The sequence below is a fragment of the Dendropsophus ebraccatus genome, chromosome 7 (genome assembly GCF_027789765.1).
Source record: "Dendropsophus ebraccatus isolate aDenEbr1 chromosome 7, aDenEbr1.pat, whole genome shotgun sequence".
Lineage (NCBI taxonomy): Eukaryota > Metazoa > Chordata > Amphibia > Anura > Hylidae > Dendropsophus > Dendropsophus ebraccatus.
In genome coordinates, this window is record NC_091460.1 from 17,584,749 (window position 1) to 17,605,732 (window position 20,984).

Sequence of the window (20,984 nt, forward strand, 5' to 3'; positions counted from 1 at the left end):
TTTGATCATTAAAGATTTTAATAGGTCTTTCTAGCAAAAACAAGTTATCACCTAAGTAATGGATAGGTGATGACTGCTGGGTTATGGGGTCCCAATACTGGGAATTCCACTTATCACTTGAAGTGACTCTGTAGCCACAATTTGACCCCCCAAACCATTTGTACCTTCGGATAGCTGCTTTTAATCCAAGATCTGTCTTGGGGTCCGTTCGGCAGGTCATGCAGTTAATGTCATAAAAAAACAACTTTTAAACTGGCAGCCCCTTGCCCTTTGTCCGTGGCTTAGATTGTGTATGCATTAGGCTGGCACAACCTCTCTGTCCCTCCTCCCCACCCCCTTCATCATTAGGAATGCTCCAGGCAAATTTCTTCCTATTAGTCATCTGTGTCAGCCTGGCACATGGGCTCGATCGTAAAGGCACCTGTGTAGTTTTGACTGCAGAGGAATAGGAAAAATGGTGAAGAGGAGGGATGGAGAGGTTGTGCTAGCCTAATGCATACACAAACTAAGCCACGGCCAAAGGGCATGGGGCTACCAGTTTAAAAGTTGTTTTTTAGGACAATAACTGCATCACGTGCCGAATGGACCCCAGGACAGATCTTGGATTAAAAGCAGCTGTCTGAAGGTACAAGGGGTTTGGGTGGTCAGATTGTGGGTACAGAGTCACTTCAAAGTGTCATTTTAACAAACATTTCACATGTTATAGTTTCATTTCAGAAGTTTGTATAGATACAGAATTATATTGAGGCCTATGAGATTTCCGGCAATCGTGTCTACTGGAACTTCCATAGACTTCATGATAATTTCTTTAACTGCGACTGTAGCATTGAAAGTGGAGATGTAGGGGCAGAGCACACGCTGCTAAGCACCTTCATTCTAGCAATCACCAAGGGTCACAGCACCTGGACCCCATACCGATACAAAACTTCTGACATGTGGCTATAACATGTCAGAAGTTTGTTGAAATGCGTTGTTGCGCTGTTCAAACAATTGTGATTTCAACCTGGACAACCCTTACAATCTATGTAACATACCCTGTCCTGTTTCCATCTTGCATCTGTTAATGTAAGGTTGAACTCATCTGGATGTAATGGATCAAATTCTCCAAGAGTTGTGACGATAGAAATTGTACTTGATGTGGATTTATTGGCCACCCAATTTATAATAGACAGCGGCTCTAACACTTCTCCTTCTTCATTGATACACCAACCCAGAGCCCTTTGGTAAAAGGCAAGTCTTATGTACTCTGTTAGCTTCCGAGGGAAATAAAAAGATCATTGTAAGATACAAATTACATTTAGGGTACCTTCCCTTGTAACGCATTCACAGCGGATTTCACGATGCAAGTTTGCAGCGAAATTCACTGCGAATCCTGGTGGTGTGAAGTTCTATTGGCTTACATATCTGCAGCGGAATTTTTATTCTGCTGCGGATATGTAACCCGGCCCCTTTAACCCCCGCAGCCCCGGCCTGGAGCCTACCTTACCTGCTTGGCGCTTCGGCTGTGTGTGAGGCTCCCGGCTCTCCTCGATCCAATTCAGCCAATCAGTGCACGGCAGGACTGATTGGCTGATGGGGACCAACGGGAGTTGGAAGCCTCACACACAGCCGCAGGTAGTCCCAGAGCAGGTAATGTAGGCTCCGGGACAGGGGCTGCGGGGGGTTAAAGGGGCCGGGTTACATATCCGCAGCAGAATGAAAATTCCGCTGCAGATATGTAATCCAATAGAATGTCACACTACCAGTATTAACAGTGTATTTCGCTGTGAAATCCGCTGCGACTCGGTATGTGTGACACAGGGGGTAACAAAACATATCAGATAAAATCTTTTCTCAATTGTAACAGCTTCAATGTAGTATATGTTATTCAATGCACAAGTTGTAACATCTCATATGTAGGTTGCACAACTCGTAAGCTAAAAACTCGTGCTTGCGAACACCAACATGATATCGAACACCCAGGCAACAGAACCCTATCAGGCGCTTCCAGACACTTTTTGGACACACATAATGGATCCACGAAATTTTTCTGTATCTTTGCTATTGAAAAAGTGCACACTACCATTAGGGGAGGTGACATCCAAAAATTATTAAAGGACAAGGAAGCTTTCTGGATGTTCTGTCTAAATACATGCTATCCTCATGGCATGAATTTAAAGAGAGAACTCCTTATATACTACTAATAAATACTAATATCATAAACATTCTATGTGATGAGCTTATATATCTATGACCAGCTCACTTTGCTAGTATGGGAATTATATTCCCTTTGCTGATCCCTGATAACTCCAATGTGAACTCATCCCTAATCCTTAGCACTGCAACATAAGTGATTTTTCTCCTTTTGGTTAATCCATGATAGCTTCGAGTGTGAACCCCCACCCGATGTCTAGTGCTATGATGGCTATTCTTCATATTATAAATAAATATTGTATTTAGGGGTGAGATTTATACATAGATATGTAAACCAATGTGCAATGTGTTTTATAATGTATTCTGTTATTATGACTTTTATGACTTCACGGGTTGATTACATCTATTAGCTTGCAGCTGTGCGGCGGCGCAGACGCAGTGAGAGTGGTGGGTGGACTGTTGTGACGCCATACCGCCAGCTAGCAGCTATTTAGTGTGGCTTGGCCTGGTGAAGGATAGCCATGATTAAGGCTGTGGTCTAGCAGCTGAAACGTGTAGGCTTTCTGTTGGGGGCATGCCGCATGTGTGTACGGTGACGGAGACACAATAAACAACGCACTTGATCCCACCTTGCCGGGAGCTGGACTCGTTCATTTGTTGCATCTACTGAGGACACCTGTTGGAGTGTGAGCCCGTGCTGTGAAGCTCGGTGGAGGGGGTAAGCTGGCTTCTGTTTTCATATGAATGTGTGAAGGTACCCTTAAGGGAAAACTAACAACAGACTCATCCATATGAACCTACTGGAGTGTACTTGGAAGTGTTTTTATGCTGTTTCCAAATCATCAAATTATATCAATATTGTATAATTAAAAGAAATAAAAAAATGTAAATTCGGTCTTTTGGTGCCCTAGTGGCATTTACTTGACTGTCATCCTCTTCTGCGCTGCCTTCTAATATACTATATATAGGGATGAGCGAACCGAACCGTTACGAACCAGATTCGTTTTGAACTTTGCAAAAAGTTCGGTTCGGTACCGAACCGAACTTTCAAGAAGTTTGTGACGAAGTTCGTTAAAATCGCAACGGCGTCGCAAAACTGTACTTTAATCAGAGAACAGGCTACAAGGGATTATTACTCCTATAATCCTTTGTATCCCGTTATTATGTGAATATCAAGGTGTGTGACGTCACTCCAGGAACAGGAAGTGCCTGAGCGTCCATGCTCTTTCTCATTGTGTGTCTAGACTGCAGAGAGAGAGGAGGTGTACGTTAGGCAGAGAGGGAAAACACATAGATAACATATCCAAACAACTGGATAAGTACAGGGAGAGATAGAGAAGGAGTATATATTGTTTGTGAGAGAAGCTGGAGAGAGTAAGATAAAAAAAAAAAAATCGCAAGATACAGGAAAAGCTTGATAAGCTCATACATAGTGAAAGAGGCTGAGAAATCAAGAGTTAGAGAGAGGGAGAGATAGCCATCTAACTCAAAAATCGTGATATCTAGGGAGAGATAGGGAGATAAAAAAAAGAAATAGGGAGAGAAAAGTGAGAAGAGTCACTCAGGAGTCAGGACACGTAGCATTGAACCAGCTACTGTTCCGTGACAGAGAGGAGACGCTAGACGTTTGTGATCAGCTGTTGTAGGTGACGCTAAGTCAGCGCCTCACAAAAGCTGTCTGTTTGTGCTCTGCTGGTTGCCGTTAACCCCGGCTAGCTGCCCGCAACCAAAAAAGTTTAAAAAAAATAAATAATTGGTTTGTTTGTTAGCTGTTCTAGGTGACGCTAAGTCAGCGCCTCACAAAAGCTGTCCGTTTGTGCTCTGCTGGTTGCCGTCAAACCCCTCTAGCCACCCGCAACCAAAAAAGTAAAAAAAAAAACTTAAAAAAAAAAAAAAAAAAGTTGGTTTGTTTGTTTGTTTGTTTGTGATCAGCTGTTCTATTTGAGGCGAAGTCAGCGCCCGACAAAAGCTGTCCTTTTGTGCTCTGATGGTTGCTGTCAAACCCCTCTTGCCACCCGCAACCAAAAAAGTAAAAAAAAAAAAACCTTAAAAAAAAATACAAAAAAGTTGGTTTGTTTGTTTGTGATCAGCTGTTCTATTTGAGGCGAAGTCAGCGCCCCACAAAAGCTGTCCGTTTGTGCTCTGCTGGTTGCCGTTAAACCCCTCTAGCCACCCGCAACCAAAAAAGTAAAAAAAAAAACCTTAAAAAAAAAAATAAAAAAAAGTTGGTTTGTTTGTTTGTGATCAGCTGTTCTATTTGAGGCGAAGTCAACGCCCTACAAAAGCTCTCCGTTTGTGCTCTGCTGGTTGCGGTCAAACCCCTCTAGCCACCCGCAACCAAAAAAGTAAAAAAAATAAATTAAAAAAAAATGTTTTTTTGGGATAACCTGTAAATTTCTGCTTTGCTGGGTGCCTCCAACCCACAAAGCAATAGTCACTGAAAATTTGTGCCTTCTGCCCAATAGATTATTTCTTTTTCAAAATTTACACCAACCAAAGAACTATGTCCAAGCGTCCTACTTCCAGCACTTCCCAGGCAAGGACTGCAACGGCAGGCGGTGACGGTAGGAGAAGTGGCAGCACCAGGCCCGGCGGCAGTCGGGGCAACAGGCGTGGCAGCAGGGTGCAGCTACCCCAGACACCCAGTGGTTCTGTAAGAACCACACAGCCAGCGGTTCTAAATTGGCTTACCCAATCCTCCACTTCCACCGCCCAAAGCTCCCAAACGAGGTCGGCTGGATCATCCGACACCACCCTTACATGGGAGAGTCAGCGACAGTCCTCTGCCCCGTCCCCTGTTATTATTTTGCCACCCACCTCTGGGGCACCTTCTGCCAGGGAACTGTTGGCAAATCTTGATCTGCCTTTGGATTCTCTACCACTTTTTAGTGATGATGAGGAGGAGGATGAGGTAGTCCACCAAAGGCAGCAGGTGGAACGTGCAGAGACTGCAGAGGAGGTGGTGGCTGTAAGCCAGGGAGGGGCATCCAGTGCCACACCTGAGATCCTGTCCCAGCCACTGGAGGACAGTAGCAGTGGTGGTGATGATGATGTTGCCGATCGGATGTGGCGCCCCCAAGCACCATTATCCTCAGTGTCATCAGAGGAGGAAAGTGAGGTGCTACCGAAGCAGCAACATCCCACTGCTGCAAGGAAGCGAGGCACAAGAGGGAGGGGTAGAAGACAACCTACCAGGCAGAGTCACTTACCTCCAAGCCTTGGTCCTGAGAGGGGAATTGATCAACTGCTGCCTCCTCCAGCTACTCAAGTAGTCTTTTTTTTAATTATACTGGGCTGGAATAGATCAACTGCTGCCTCCTCGTCCTCAATTAGCCTCTCCTCCATAATCCTGGCCTGGAATAGATAAACTGCTGCTGCCTGCTCCTCAAGTAGCCTCTCCTCGATAATACTGGCCTGGAATCAATCAACCGCTGCCTCCTCCTTCTGCTCAAGTAGTCTCTTTTTAATTATACTGGCCTGTAATCGATCAACTGCTGCCTCATCCTCCTCAAGTAGCCTCTCCTCGATTATACTGGCCTGTAATCAATCAACTGCTGCCTCATCCTCCTCAAGTAGCCTCTCCTCAATAATACTGGCCTGTAATCGATAAACTTCTGCCTCATTCTCCTCAAGTAGCCTCTCCTCAATAATACTGGCCTGTAATCAATCAACTGCTGCCTCATCCTCCTCAAGTAGCCTCTCCTCGATTATACTGGCCTGGAATCAATCAACTGCTACCTGCTCTTCTAGTAGTCTCTTTTTAATTATACTGGCCTATAATCGATCAACTGCTGCCTCAGCCTCCTCATGTAGCCTCTCCTCAATAATACTGGCCTGGAATCGATCAACTGCTGCCTCCTCCTCATATAGCCTCTCCTTGATAATACTGGCCTGGAATCAATCAACTGCTGCCTCCTCCTCCTTAATTAGCCTCTCCTCCATAATACTGGCCTGGAATCAATCAATGGCTGCCTCCTCCTGCTCTTCTAGTAGTCTCTTTTTAATTATACTGGCCTGTAATCGATCAACTGCTGCTTCATCCTCCTCAAGTAGCCTCTCATCAATAATACTGGCCTGGAATCGGTCAACTGCTGCCTGCTCCTCATCAAGTAGCCTCTCCTTGATAATCCTGGCCTGGAATCGATCAACTGCTGCCTCCTGCTCCTGAAGTAGTCTGGTTTAAATAATACTGGCCTGGAATCGATCAACTGCTGCCTCCTCCTCATATAGCCTCTCCTCGATAATACTGGCCTGGAATCAATCAACTGCTGCCTCCTCCTCCTTAATTAGCCTCTCCTCCATAATACTGGCCTGGAATCAATCAACTGCTGCCTCATCTTCCTCAAGTAGCCTCTCCTCCATAATAATGGCCTGGAATCGATCAACTGCTGCCTCATCCTCCTCAAGTAGCCTCTCCTCAATAATACTGGCCTGGAATCGATCAACTGCTGCCTCATCCTCCTCAAGTAGCCTCTCCTCCATAATACTGGCCTGGAATCGATCAACTGCTGCCTCTGTCACTTCATAATTCCCCTATGTCCCCCATCTCCTCATAATCCCCCTGTGTTCCCATGTCCTCATATTCCTCCTGTGTCCCCATCTCCTCATATTCCCCCCTGTTTCCTCCATCTCCTCATATTCCCCCCTGTGTCCCCATCTCCTCATATTCCCCCCTGTGTCCTCCATCTCCTCATATTCCCCTGTGTCCCCATCTACTCATATTCCCCCCTGTGTCCTCAATCTCATATTCTCCCTTGTGTCCCCATCTCATATTCCTCCTGTATCCTCCATCTCCTCATATTCCCCCCTGTGTCCTCAATCTCATATTCTCCCCTGTGTCCCCATCTCATATTCCTCCAGTATCCTCCATCTCATCATATTCCCCCCTGTGTCCCCATCACCTCATATTTCCCCTGTCCCCCCCATCTCCTCATATTCCTTCTGTTTCCCCATCTCCTCATATTCGTCCTGTGTCCCCCATCACCTCATATTCCCCCTGTGTCCCCATCTCCTCATACCCCCCCCCTGTGTCCCCCATCTCCTCATATTCCCTCCTGTGTCCCCCATCACCTCATATTCCCCCTGTGTCCCCATCTCCTCATATACCCCCTATGTCCCCCATCTCCTCATATTCCATCCTGTGTCCCCCATCTCCTCATATTCCTCCTGTGTCCCCCATCTCCTCATACCCCCCCCCTGTGTCCCCCATCTCCTCATATTCCCTTCTGTGTCCCCCATCACCTCATATTCCCCCTGTGTCCCCATCTCCTCATACCCCCCCCTGTGTCCCCCATCTCCTCATATTCCCTCCTGTGTCCCCCATCACCTCATATTCCCCCTGTGTCCCCATCTCCTCATATTCCATCCTGTGTCCCCCATCTCCTCATATTCCGTCCTGTGTCCCCCATCTCCTCATATTCCTCCTGTGTCCCCCATCTCCTCATATTCCCTCCTGTGTTCCCCATCCCCTCATATTCCTTCTGTCCCCCATATCCTCATATTCCCCCTGTGTCCCCATCTCCTCATATTCCCTCCTGTGTCCCTATCTGCTCATATTCCCCCTGTGTCCCCATCACCTCATATACCCCCTGTGTCCCCCACCTCCTCGTATTGCTCCTGTGTCCCCATCACCTCATATACCCCTCCCGTGTCCCCCATCTCCTCATATTCCCCCCTGTGTCCCCCATCTCCTCATATTCCTTCTGTTTCCCCATCTCCTCATATTCCTCCTGTGTCCCCCATCACCTCATATTCCCCCTGTGTCCCCATCTCCTCATATTCCCCCTGTGTCCCCAATCTCCTCATTTTCCCCCTGTGTCCCCATCTCCTCATATTCCCTCCTGTGTCCCCCATCTCATTTTCCTCCTGTGTCCTCCATCTCCTCATATTCCTCCTGTGTCCTCCATCTCCTCATATTCCTTCTGTTTCCCCATCTCCTCATATTCCCCCCTGTGTCCCCATCTCCTCATATTCCTCCTGTGTCCCCCATCTCCTCATATTCCCCCCTGTGTCCTCCATCTCCTCATATTCCCCCCTGTGTCCCCATCTCCTCATATTCCCCCCTGTGTCCCCATCTCCTCATATTCCCTCCTGTGTCCCCATCTCCTCATATTCCCTCCTGTATCCCCCATCTCCTCATATTCCCTCCTGTGTCCCCATCTCCTCATATTCCCTCCTGTATCCCCCATCTCCTCATATTCCCTCTTGTGTCCCCATCTCCTTATATTCCTTCTGTTTCCCCATCACCTCATATACCCCTTCTGTGTCCCCCATCTTTTCATATTCCCCCCTGTGTCTCCCATCTCCTCATATTCCCTCCTGTGTCCCCATCTCCTCATATTCCTTCTGTTTCCCCATCTCCTCATATTCCCTGTGTCCCCATCTCCTCATATTCCCTCATGTGCCCCTCATCCCCTCATATTCCCCCTGTGTCCCCCATCTCCTCATATTCCGCCCTGTGTCCTCCATCTCCTCATATCCCCCCTGTGTCCTCCATCTCCTCATATTCCCCCTGTGTCCCCATCACCTCATATTCCCCCTGTGTCCCCCATCTCCTCATATTCCCCCTGTGACCCCCATCTCCTCATTCCCTCCTGTGTCCCCCATCTCCTAATATCCCCCCCTGTGTCCCCACCTCCTAATATTCCTCCCTGTGTCCTCCATCTCCTCATATTCCCCCTGTGTCCCCATCTACTCATATTCCCCCTGTGTCCCCATCTACTCATATTCCCCCTGTGTCCCCCATCTCCTAATATTCCTCCTGCGTCCCCATCTCCTCATATTCCTTCTGTTTCCTCCATCTCCTCATATTCCCCCCTGTGTCCCACATCTCCTCATATTCCCCCTGTGTCCTCCATCTCCTCATATTCCCCTGTGTCCCCATCTCCTCATATTCCCCTGTGTCCCCATCTCCTCATAATCCTTCTGTTTCCCCATCTCCTTCTATTCCTTCTGTTTCCCCATCTCCTCATAATCCTCCTGTGTCCCCCATCTCCTCATATTCCTCCTGTGTCCCCATCTCCTCATATTCCTCCTGTGTACCCCATCCCCTCATATTCCTCCTGTGTCCCCCATCTCCTCATATTCCCCCTGTGTCCCCCATCTCCTAATATTCCCCCTGTGTCCCCCATCTCCTCATATTCCCCCTGTGTCCCCCATCTCCTCATATTCCCCCTATGTCCCCCATCTCCTCATATTCCTCCTGTGTCCCCATCTCCTCATATTCCTCTTGTTTCCCCATCTCCTCATATTCCCTCCTGTGTCCCCCATCTCCTCATATTCCCCCCTGTGTCCCCCATCTCCTCATATTCCCCCTGTGTCCCCCATCTGCTCATATTCCTCCTGTGTCCCCCATCTCCTCATATTCCTTCTGTTTCCCCATCTCCTCATATTCCCTCTTGTGTCCCCATCTCCTCATATTCCCTCCTGTGACCCCCATCTCCTCATATTCCTTCTGTTTCCCCATCTCCTCATATTCCCCCCTGTGTCCCCCATCTCCTCATATTCCCCCTGTGTCCCCATCACCTCATATTCCCCCTGTGTCCCCATCACCTCATATTCCCCTGTGTCCACATCTCCTCATATTCCCCCCTGTGTCCACATCTCCTCATATTCCCCCTGTGTCCCCCATCTCCTCATATTCCTTCTGTGTCCCAAATCACCTCATATTCCCTCCTGTGTCCCCCATCTCCTCATATTCCTTCTGTTTCCCCATCTCCTCATATTCTTCCTGTGTCCTCCATCTCCTCATATTCCCTCCTGTGTGTCCATCACCTCATATTCCCTCCTGTGTCCCCATCTCCTCATATTCCCCCTGTGTCCCCCATCTCCTCATATTCCTCCTGTGTCCCCATCTCCTCATATTCCTCACGGAAATGCAGGCCCCATCCCCCCAAAGAAAGAGGACACCAATGTTGTGTTAAAAATGGCCGTGGCACTTTAATAAGGGTATACTTTAATCAAACTGTTAGGTACCATAAATATATAATAAATAAATAAATAAATAATTAAACTAAATATTAAAACCATCAAACCCTGTAACATCCTAACAGCAAAGTCCATGCCCGCCCCGCAATTAGCAGGGCGACAATGTCCCCACTACCAAAGTGCCACGACAAGAGGACCGTCTATAACAAGGGAGGGCTGGGCGGGTGCTGCTTCTCTCACTAGTTCTCTCACAGAATGAGCAGCACTGAAGAAGCAACACTTAAATAATCTTCCTTCTTTCCCGCTCTCAAGTGCTGACCAATCAGAAGCTGCTTTCCCGATCTAAATTTAGCCTTGCAACTCTTCCTTTCAGCCAATCATCATCAGCAGCCCGAGTTCTACCAGGATACTGGAAACATCTGGAAAGGTAAGACCAGCTCCAACCTGCTTAGAAAAGAGGGGGGGGGGGGGGGGGGGGAGAGAGCACAGGAACATACCAAACTACAAACTATATATATTAATACTAAAAAGGAGGGGGGGGGGCCGCAATTCCGTGTGTCCCCCTTCTATTTAAGGGGGGCCCTTACACGGAAATGCAGGCCCCATCCCCCCAAAGAAAGAGGACACCAATGTTGTGTTAAAAATGGCCGTGGCACTTTAATAAGGGTATACTTTAATCAAACTGTTAGGTACCATAAATATATAATAAATAAATAAATAAATAAATAATTAAACTAAATATTAAAACCATCAAACCCTGTAACATCCTAACAGCAAAGTCCATGCCCGCCCCGCAATTAGCAGGGCGACAATGTCCCAACCGCCTGGACATTAATGTCCAGGCCCCACCGCCCACCGTGCCACAGCACCCTGTTCGATGATACTCTGAAAGTCGTTATTTAAAATATCATAACCAATTGGGGACAAATGCACTAAATCTTCTCTATACAAGCCCGGCACAAAGCCCTCTAATTGCACATGTCTGAATGAAAACCCACCAATACTCGGAATAAACTTACTAATGGTGTGGTTTACCCTTTTACGTATTTTGTCTAAATACGATACACCTTTGTCAATCCATTCCAATCGTGGGACAATGTCCGAGAACACTATCACACAATCCTGAAATAAACACTTAAACAAGGCCAGATCCCGCTTCATGTCCCAGAGTAATTCTAATGTATTAATCTTTCCTAAATCATTGCCTCCTGCATGCACAATCAGCACATCAGGAGGAGGCAATGATGCCGCAAGCCTGCGCAATATGCGATATAATTCCCTCCAACGCAGTCCACTGTATCCAAACCACTGGACTTCAAACTTAGCAGTATCCAGACCCAAGTTTTCCCCATATGAGCGCTCCCTAGCTCTCTTATAGGCCCAACGCACAAAGGAATGTCCAATGATCCATATATTCATCTTAGGACCTGCAAAAGAAAGAATATTAACTGAGAACTAGACCTGGACGGATATATAACTTGAAACGATTAGAATCCCACCTCCCTAATCTTTTGATAAGCTGCTCATTCATACCTAAAGAGGCCGCTTCAGTAGCGGCCTTAATCCGGAATGAATGGCTAGTGAAGCGGTATCCAGCCAGACCTAATTTTACCATACAAAGTTACAGAATTCTATTGAACTGAAATCGTGTAACAAATGACAAATCAGCATGCACAAATAAAATACCCGGAATAGCAGGGCGAAGGGCCAAATATTCAGACATCAACAAAACCGGACAGACCACTGAGTCCCTAAAAGCATTAATGCGCACCCAAGCACCCCTACCTAATTGATCCGTTTTAGACTTCCTGGCTAAAATAGACAAAGAATCCGCCGACAACTTTATATCAGAATGCAATAAACCAGCTGGCACTATTTTACTCTTAGCCACCAACTCGCCTAACCTAAAAGCACCAAAAAACGCTAATGTGTACAAAGCATGGAATAAAATCACTTCGTAATTAGAAAAACAAACTGACGGTAAAATATTATGAATCCTAACTAAAATATCCACTGTCAACGGACGTCTAACATCTGCTTGCACCACACCCCTCTTGTAACCCTTTAATAACTGTTTAACCACAAAAAACTCGCTAACACTGCGAAAACCAAACAATTTTAAAAAGAAAGATACTCCTGACAATGTTTTACAAATGGCAGAATAAGACATTTTTTCCGAGATTAGTAAATTAACAAATGACAGTGTTAACCAAGCGTCCCATTGCAAATATTGCACTCCCAGACTTTCACAGAAAACCATCCAACAAAACCATGCGGCTGTATACGCAGCCCATGTAGACTGGGCTAAAGAACCTTTAATGAGCTGTGCAGTCAATCCCAGATCAGGGACCACAGATGTTCCGGGCATGGCTGTCCCTCCCTGTCTGCTCCTGGCACCAGTCTCCGGAATTCTGTGAACTGACCACGAGACAGAGTGTCAGCTACATTATTGTTAATACCTTTTACATGCAGAGCCTTCAACCATATATTACAGGACATACAATGTAACACAATATGTCTTAACAACTTCACTACTAAGTCTGACTTCGATGAAAGACAATTAATAGCGTATATGACTCCTTTATTATCTGATCTAAGCAGAATTCTCTTGTTACTAAATTCCTTTCCCCATACAACAATTGCAACAAGTACAGGAAATAATTCCAATAAGACTATGTTTTTGCAAACACCCGACTGAACCCAACTCTCAGGCCATGCCTCCGCTGACCATTGGCCGTCATAGAATGCTCCATAGCCATAGGCACCTGCTGCATCCGTAAACAAGGATAAAGCGCTCGCTTCCACAAATTCAGGTTGAAATAAAGAATGTCCATTAAATGAGTTAATGAATTCTAACCACATGCTCAGGTCCTCTTTAAGAGGTTTAGTAAGACGTATGTGAGCATGGGGTGATTTCAAACCTCTAGTTGCTGCATACAGACGTTTAGAAAAGATACGGCCCATCGGAATCACTCTAACCGTAAATGCCAACAACCACAGAACCACTTGCAACTCTCTCAATGTAACTTTAAACTTCTTAAGTAACTTCTCCAATGCTACTCGTAATCTAGACAACTTTTCTGCAGGTAAACGGAATTCCATATTCAATGCGTCTAATGTAATGCCTAAAAACTCAAGACAATGACAAGGCATGACAGTCTTTTCTTCAGCTAATGGGATACCAAACTCGGCCTCAATAAATTGAAAGCGTGCCAAGAGGTCCGCACAAGCTGACGAATGCGCCCTACCGATAAATAAAAAATCATCTAAATAATGCACTATGGCACCTTCAGGTGCACCGTCCAGCACAACCCAGTGAAGAAAAGTGGCAAACGACTCAAAATAATAACATGATAACGTAAAGCCCATGGGCAAACAACAGTCAAAGTAAAATTGATCATCAAAGCAAAAACCTAACGAGTTGAAACCTTGAGGATGCACTGGCAACAATCTAAAAGCAGACTTAATATCTGATTTAGCTAACAATGCACCAACACCAAAAGCACGAAGCACTTTTACTGCATCTTCTAATGTAGCATAGGACACAGATGCCAGTGACTTATCTGCTTCATCATTTAAAGACAGTTTTGCAGGGTAAGAAAATTATGTATTAGTCTGAAGCACTTAGGTTCCTTTTTTGGGATCAACCCTAGTGGAGAAATTCGGAAATTCTCGAAGGGGGGGGGGGGGCAGGAAAAGGTCCCGCCACCCTACCCTCCTGAACCTCTTTCACAATCTTTTCCCTCACAACGTCCTTATTCAGCAATACAGATTTTAAATTCTCAACAATTATGCAACCGGACCCAGTAAACTGAGGTACCCGAAAGCCTTCAACAAAACCGTCAGTAATTAACTCAGCTTTCAGTCGATCTGGATACCGGTCTAGATACGGTCGCATTTTTGTTAAGTTCACCGGCGTCCAGGCTTTTTGCAATAAGTTCCTTTGTAGTGAGCTGTCCATGACCTGACTGCGCTGCCTTTTTGAAGCAACGGGCCATTCCATGCTGCCCACCGCAAAAGAAACATTCGTGTTTGTATCTACAGTTTGCTGCAAATTTACATGATCCTTCATTAAAGGCAAAACATGTCCCTTTGCGAAAAGCGCCCTGAGATGTTGATGCAGGTTTTGCTGAAAAATTGCGCTGTGGTAGCATTAAGCTGAGCCATAGGCCCACATCCTTGTTTCCCCACTTTAAAGTGGGGTGCACAGCCAACTTTTGCCTGAACATTTCAGCGCTGACAGGAGCTCTTCCATCTTGTAGAAGTCGGCAGACTCACGGCACTCCTGCACAGTGACGCTGGACACCGAGACTGCTAACCCGGTAAACTGAAGCACCGACCCTCGTTAACACAGGAAACACCTCACGCTTCACTTTTCTGGATCCACCACACAGTGCTGCTTCTCTCACTAGCTCTTTCACAGAATGAGCAGCACTGAAGAGGCAACACTTAAATAATCTTCCTTCTTTCCCGCTCTCAGGTGCTGACCAATCAGAAGCTGCTCTCCCGATCTAAATTTAGCCTTGAAACTCCCGCTCAACTCCTTTCAGCCAATCCCGAGTTCTACCTGGATACTGGAATCGTCTGGAAAGGTAAGACCATCTCCAACCTGCTTGGAAAAGAGGGGGGGGGGAGGGAGAGAGCACAGGAACATAACAAACTACAAACTATATATATTAATACTAAAAAGGAGGGGGGGGCCGCAATTCCGTGTGTCCCCCTTCTATTTAAGGGGGGCCCTTACAGGCTGCTCATAGATCTCATAAGGCAGCCTGACCAGAAAGACATTACTGGCTGCTCCAGCCTGTGATCTAGAAGTGAATGGCACAGAGCAAAGGGCTGATGTCTCCCGGCTCTGAGTCTCCTGTCAGCTGTGTGTTCGCCCTCATAAAGACACAGACACAGCTGACAGCAGAGGCCTCCTATACTGCAGAAGCAAGGAGTCCCTGCATGGCAGATGCGGCCCTGCATGGAGTGGCCTGCACTTTTTTACAAACTTGAATCCTATAGAAAACTTATGAGCAGAGTCACCATGTAGAGACTCATAACTTTCTATCCCAGAACCTCAATCACCCCAGGGCTGTCCTTAACCCTAAAATGGCTTAAATGACCGCAGCAATTTTAAATTTTGCGTTTTCGTCTTTTCCATAACTCTTTTACTTTTCCATCTACAGGGCCATGTGTGGGTTTGTTTTTTTTCAGGAACAGGTGTACTTTGTAATGGTGCCTTTCAATCTACCATAAAATAAATAACAGAACCCCCAAAGCATTATTTATGGGGGGAAATTGGGAAAAGATGGAATTCTGCACATTTTGGGGGGTTTCCGTGTTTACGTAATGAACTTTTCATGACATGGGAAAAATGATCCCGCCGTGGCCTCCCCCTCCATTTATACTCTGCCCATATGAAATAAAACACTGACCCCAGTTTTGGATAAATTTGGCCACAGCAGCCAACTTTATTAACATAAAGACAAACATAATATAACAGTAAACAATATCAATAGCAATAAATATGCTTCCTAACCTTATTCCAACTTCTCTAACACGGGAGGGGGTCCTTGAAGCTAAAAACATAAACCGGCCACCCACAGCAATGCACTCCCCATTAGTGCTATACTTATAACATTATAGATACTGCCCCCAGCCGGTTACCCCAGGCTCAGGAGCCCAATTGCAATTAACCTGGCCGATTATGTATAACACCACCTACTCCCCGGGACACCACCCTGCCAGGAGCCCACCATCCTCCAATTAACCCGATGATCCATTAACTTACAGAGGGTGCACGACTCCTCGTGTACCACTTTCCATCCATTTTAGCCAACCCCAAGGACCCCCTACCCCGCCACGCTGCCGTGACAAGTGTATAAAAAAACACACCACCGCCCTCTTCCTCAAACCACACAACCCAAAACCTCCAACCAACATAAAGGGAGGGTGGGTGGGACTCTTCCACTGCTCCCTCACGTGTGGTAACCCTGCTCAGTAGGAGCCTATAACACCTCCCCTCCCAACCAACTCCACCCCTAGCAACTCCCGCCCTAGCCGAACCTTCCATTTTAACCCACTATGTGCCATTTTCCCTGTCATGCCGGCCTCCCTTAAACTACGTTACGTCCGGCCTCTACTTGACATGGGAAAAATGATCCCGCCGTGGCCTCCCCCTCCATTTATACTCTGCCCATATGAAATAAAACACTGACCCCAGTTTTGGATAAATTTGGCCACAGCAGCCAACTTTATTAACATAAAGACAAACATAATATAACAGTAAACAATATCAATAGCAATAAATATGCTTCCTAACCTTATTCCAACTTCTCTAACACGGGAGGGGGTCCTTGAAGCTAAAAACATAAACCGGCCACCCACAGCAATGCACTCCCCATTAGTGCTATACTTATAACATTATAGATACTGCCCCCAGCCGGTTACCCCAGGCTCAGGAGCCCAATTGCAATTAACCTGGCCGATTATGTATAACACCACCTACTCCCCGGGACACCACCCTGCCAGGAGCCCACCATCCTCCAATTAACCCGATGATCCATTAACTTACAGAGGGTGCACGACTCCTCGTGTACCACTTTCCATCCATTTTAGCCAACCCCAAGGACCCCCTACCCCGCCACAACGAGCACCTTTTGACCACCTCAAATGTGCGAGCTCCTCCACAAACACAGGGCCCTCTCAATACCCTCCTGCAGAGCCAACATCCACAAATCGATCCCCACCGCATTTAAGTGGACGCCATCCCCCAGCCAATAATTTTCGGCGCAATCCTCCAGATCCCGATGCCGCACAGACACTCCCCCATTCCGAGAAACAAAGGAACTGACCGCCCGGTTGACCTTCACCCGCGCTTTATTCAAACGCTCCACCGACCTAGCCACCTTCCATGTCCGCCTTGGCACCACGTCGGACCAAACAACCAACACCCCCGGGAAAGTCCTCCAGAGTCGCAACATGTCATATCGAATGTCTCTAATTAACTCGCGAAATGGACGGACCCCCAGATCATTGCCGCCCACGTGTAGCACCAGTATATCCGGGGGCCTGTCCAGCCGCGCAAAGCTAGTAAATTCAGACAATACTCGATTCCACCCCATTCCGCTCCTCCCCAGCCACCGCACGACTGCCGTCCTCCTGGAAAAACCGAGCTGCCGCCCATCAGGGCGCATGGCCGCCCTCTGCGCACCCCTGCAGACATAAGAATGCCCCATGATCCACACAAGAGCGGAGCCGATCCCTGCAACAACAAAAGAAAACAGGACAAGAAAATAAAAAGAGGGGGGGATGACAACACACTGGAAAAGACACAGCAACCACCCCACCAGCCTGAAATTACACACACCCCCTTTCAAACCGTCAATAACTGGGGCCTAACATATGACCTGTACCGCCCAGACTCCCACCGTCCAATACGACGCACCACCTCCGCACTCAACCCCCAGCCCGCCGCTTCAGTCGCTGCCCCTATTCTGAAGGAATGAGGAGCGAAATCCAACCCATCCAGCCCCAGAACCCCCAAACACTGCCGGAAAACCGCCGAAAATTGATACCGGGACAGATAGGAACCATCATCATGCCTCAGCAAGGGACCAGCCCCCATTCCGGCAAACAAAGGAAACGCCGCCAAGCAACGCACCGGACACATCTCCGACTCACCTACGGCATGCAACACGACTTCCCGCCCTCTCCCCCTCTGATCCGTCTTTGAACGACGAATCCGGAAGACCACCTTATTCTCCCCCAGCCAAACATCCTCCCGCAACAGCCCCCCAGCCCTCTTCGCCGACGGGGACACCAACTCCCCCACCCTCAAAGCCCCAAAAAACGCCCACGAAAAAGCCAACCTAAACAAGTAAACCTCCCCCACCGATGAACACACAGACCCCAAACAAGCCCCCAGCCGTTCCAGCAAAACAAAAGACACAGGCCTCCTCTTATCCGCCTGCACTCTACCTCTCCGAAAACCTTTAAGGGCCTGGCCCACCATGAAGTCCTTCGTAACGTCACGCAGCCCCCGCAACTTCAAACCAAAAGCAAGCGCCGCCACAAAGCGATTCACCCGAGCCACAGAACAGCCCACCACCGCTGCATTGCCCAACCAACCCAACAACGCCAACACTCGCTCCTGATCAGATCGCACATCACCCCAACCAGTCTCCCAGGCCCGCCACTCCTCCCATGCTGACGAATATGCTTTCCAGGTACTTTCCGCCAGGGAACACCGCACAAGCTCTCCCGCCCTCAGCAGACAAGCCTCCACAGATGCTCCGGGCAAGCGACCCCGTCCGTATCCGCCTCCGGGACCAACGACCGGAATCGATCCCACTGCTGGCGAGAAAGAGAATCCGCAACTGAGTTACTAACCCCAGGGACATGAACCGCCACCACCCAAGAATTAAGGGCCAGACAACTCAGGACCAAATGACGCAGCAAACGAATCACCGGAGGGGAAGAAGCCGAACCTGAGTTGATGGCCGACACCACCGCCTGGTTATCGCAGTGGAAACGCACCTTTCTGTCCCGGAACTTGTCCCCCCAAACGGACACCGCAACCACAATGGGAAAAAGTTCCAGGAGAGCCAGGTTCCGCACCAGGCCCGCTTCCACCCACGCCGTGGGCCACAACCCAGCGCACCACTGACCCCTGCAGTAGGCCCCAAAACCCACACCTCCAGCCGCATCCGTGAAAAGCTCCCAATCAAAGCTATCCACCACAGGGGCCATAACCAATGACCTCCCATTATAGGTGTCCAAAAAGGAAGACCACACCCCCAAATCCTCCCGCAATTCCCGCGTCAGACGGACAAAATGATGTGCCGCCGACACCCCCGCAGTCGCCCCCGCCAGACGTCGGGAAAAAATCCTCCCCATGGGCAGAATGCGACAGGCAAAATTCAATTTGCCCAGGAGTGACTGAAGCTCCTGTAACCGGATCTTCTTTAAGACCTGAGCTCGCCGCACTTCGACTTTCAGAGCCTCAAGCTTGTCATCAGGCAACCGGCACTCCATCCGATCTGAATCAATAGTGATTCCCAAGAATTGGAGCACCGTCGCCGGACCCTCCGTCTTTTCCCTGGCCAGAGGCACACCGAACCGACCCGCAACCCACTCCATAGTCCCGAGCAGAGTACCACAAATGGGCGACCCCGTAGGCCCGACAAACAAGAAGTCATCCAAATAATGGATAACCGACTTCACCGCCGCCAGATCCCGAATCACCCACTCAAGAAATGAACTGAACGCCTCAAAATAAGCGCACGAAAGGGAGCAGCCCATGGGAAGACACCTATCAACAAAGAAGGCGCCCTCCCAGTAGCAGCCCAGCAAACGCACGCTAACCGGATGAACAGGCAGAAGACGAAAAGCAGACTCAATATCCACCTTCGCCATCAACGCCCCTTGACCATACTCCCGCACCCACGCCACTGCCGCATCAAACGAGGTGTAAACCACGGAGCACAGCTCCGGATCTATACCAGCGTTAACCGACCTGCCATGCGGGTGAGAAAGATGGTGAATCAACCGGAACTTATTCGCTTCCTTTTTGGGGACCACCCCAAGAGGGGACACAACCAGGTCCCCCCAAGGGGGGTCAGAAAAGGGGCCCGCCATCCTACCCAAGGACACCTCTTTTGCCAATTTCTCAGAAACCACCGAAGGATACAAATAGGCCGACCGCAAGTTCCGCAACGAGAAGGGAACCGCATACGGAGGGGCCGGGATAACAAAACCGTCCGAAAAACCCCTAACGAGCAGCTCCGCCTTGACCCTGTCCGGATACCTGTCTAGAAAGGGGCGCATCGCGCCCACCTTCACCGGCGTCACCCCCTTGTCTAGCACCACGTCCCTTACCTGACCGAAAACAACGGGCAGAACCGTGGGAGGTCCCTCCACACGTCCCGCATGCATGCCTAAATTTGCAGGCCGTCCCGTACTTGCACTGGCCGTCATTAAACTGCCAGCACATGCCGGCTCGCCCCCCCCCTCCCGACTGGGAAGACTGCCCCTGCGACGCTGACAGGCCGGCCACGCCGGCCCCTCCCTGAAAGGGCTGCACCTGCCGCGAAGGCCCCATAACCCGCAACCAAAGACCAATATCCTTCTGGTCCCACTTTATACTCGGCCGCACCGCCTTCCGCTGCCTGAACTGTTCATCATACCGAAGCCACGCCTGACCGCCGTATACCCGGTATGCCTCCCCAATAGAGTCCAGATAACAAAAAAGGCCCGAGCAATTAGCCGGAGCCTTTTCGCCAATCACGCTTGCCAAAATAGCAAACGCCTGGAGCCAGTTGGCGAACGACTGAGGTATCAGCCGCCACCGGCGCTTCTCTTCCTCCTCCTTTTTCGACTCAAAACGCTTACCCTTATCCAAATTGAACTTCTCCAGCGGGAGCAGGGAGAAAATCTCCACATATTCGTCCCGCCAGATTTTGTCCTTAACGTCCTGTTTCAAATGGGCCCCTAACGGCCCCTCAAAACAGACGTACACCTCACCCCTTGCCCTATCGTCAAGCCGCACCCAATCAACCTCCTTATCACGATCGGTCTGAACCGACACCGGTACCCCTGCCGGCTCACCCACAGCGGCTCCCCCCACTACAGCCGGTGATGAAGACACCGCCGGAACCCCCAACCATGCAGCCACCGGCGCCTGCGCAACAACTGACCCCGCCACACCTGAGGGACCCACCGCCCCTTGACCCGCTACAGCCAGCGCAGGTGACCCCCCTTGCCCCCCAACACCCCCCGCAACAATCGCCCTAAGGCCCGACAGGAGTTCCAGCCAGCCTGGTCCCATACCCGCCCCAGGGCCTAACCCCCCCTGACCCACTCCAGTCGCAAGCGCCCCCTGACTCAAACCTCCCCCCCCCCAGACACTAGCAGGCAAAGACACAGACAACATAGAC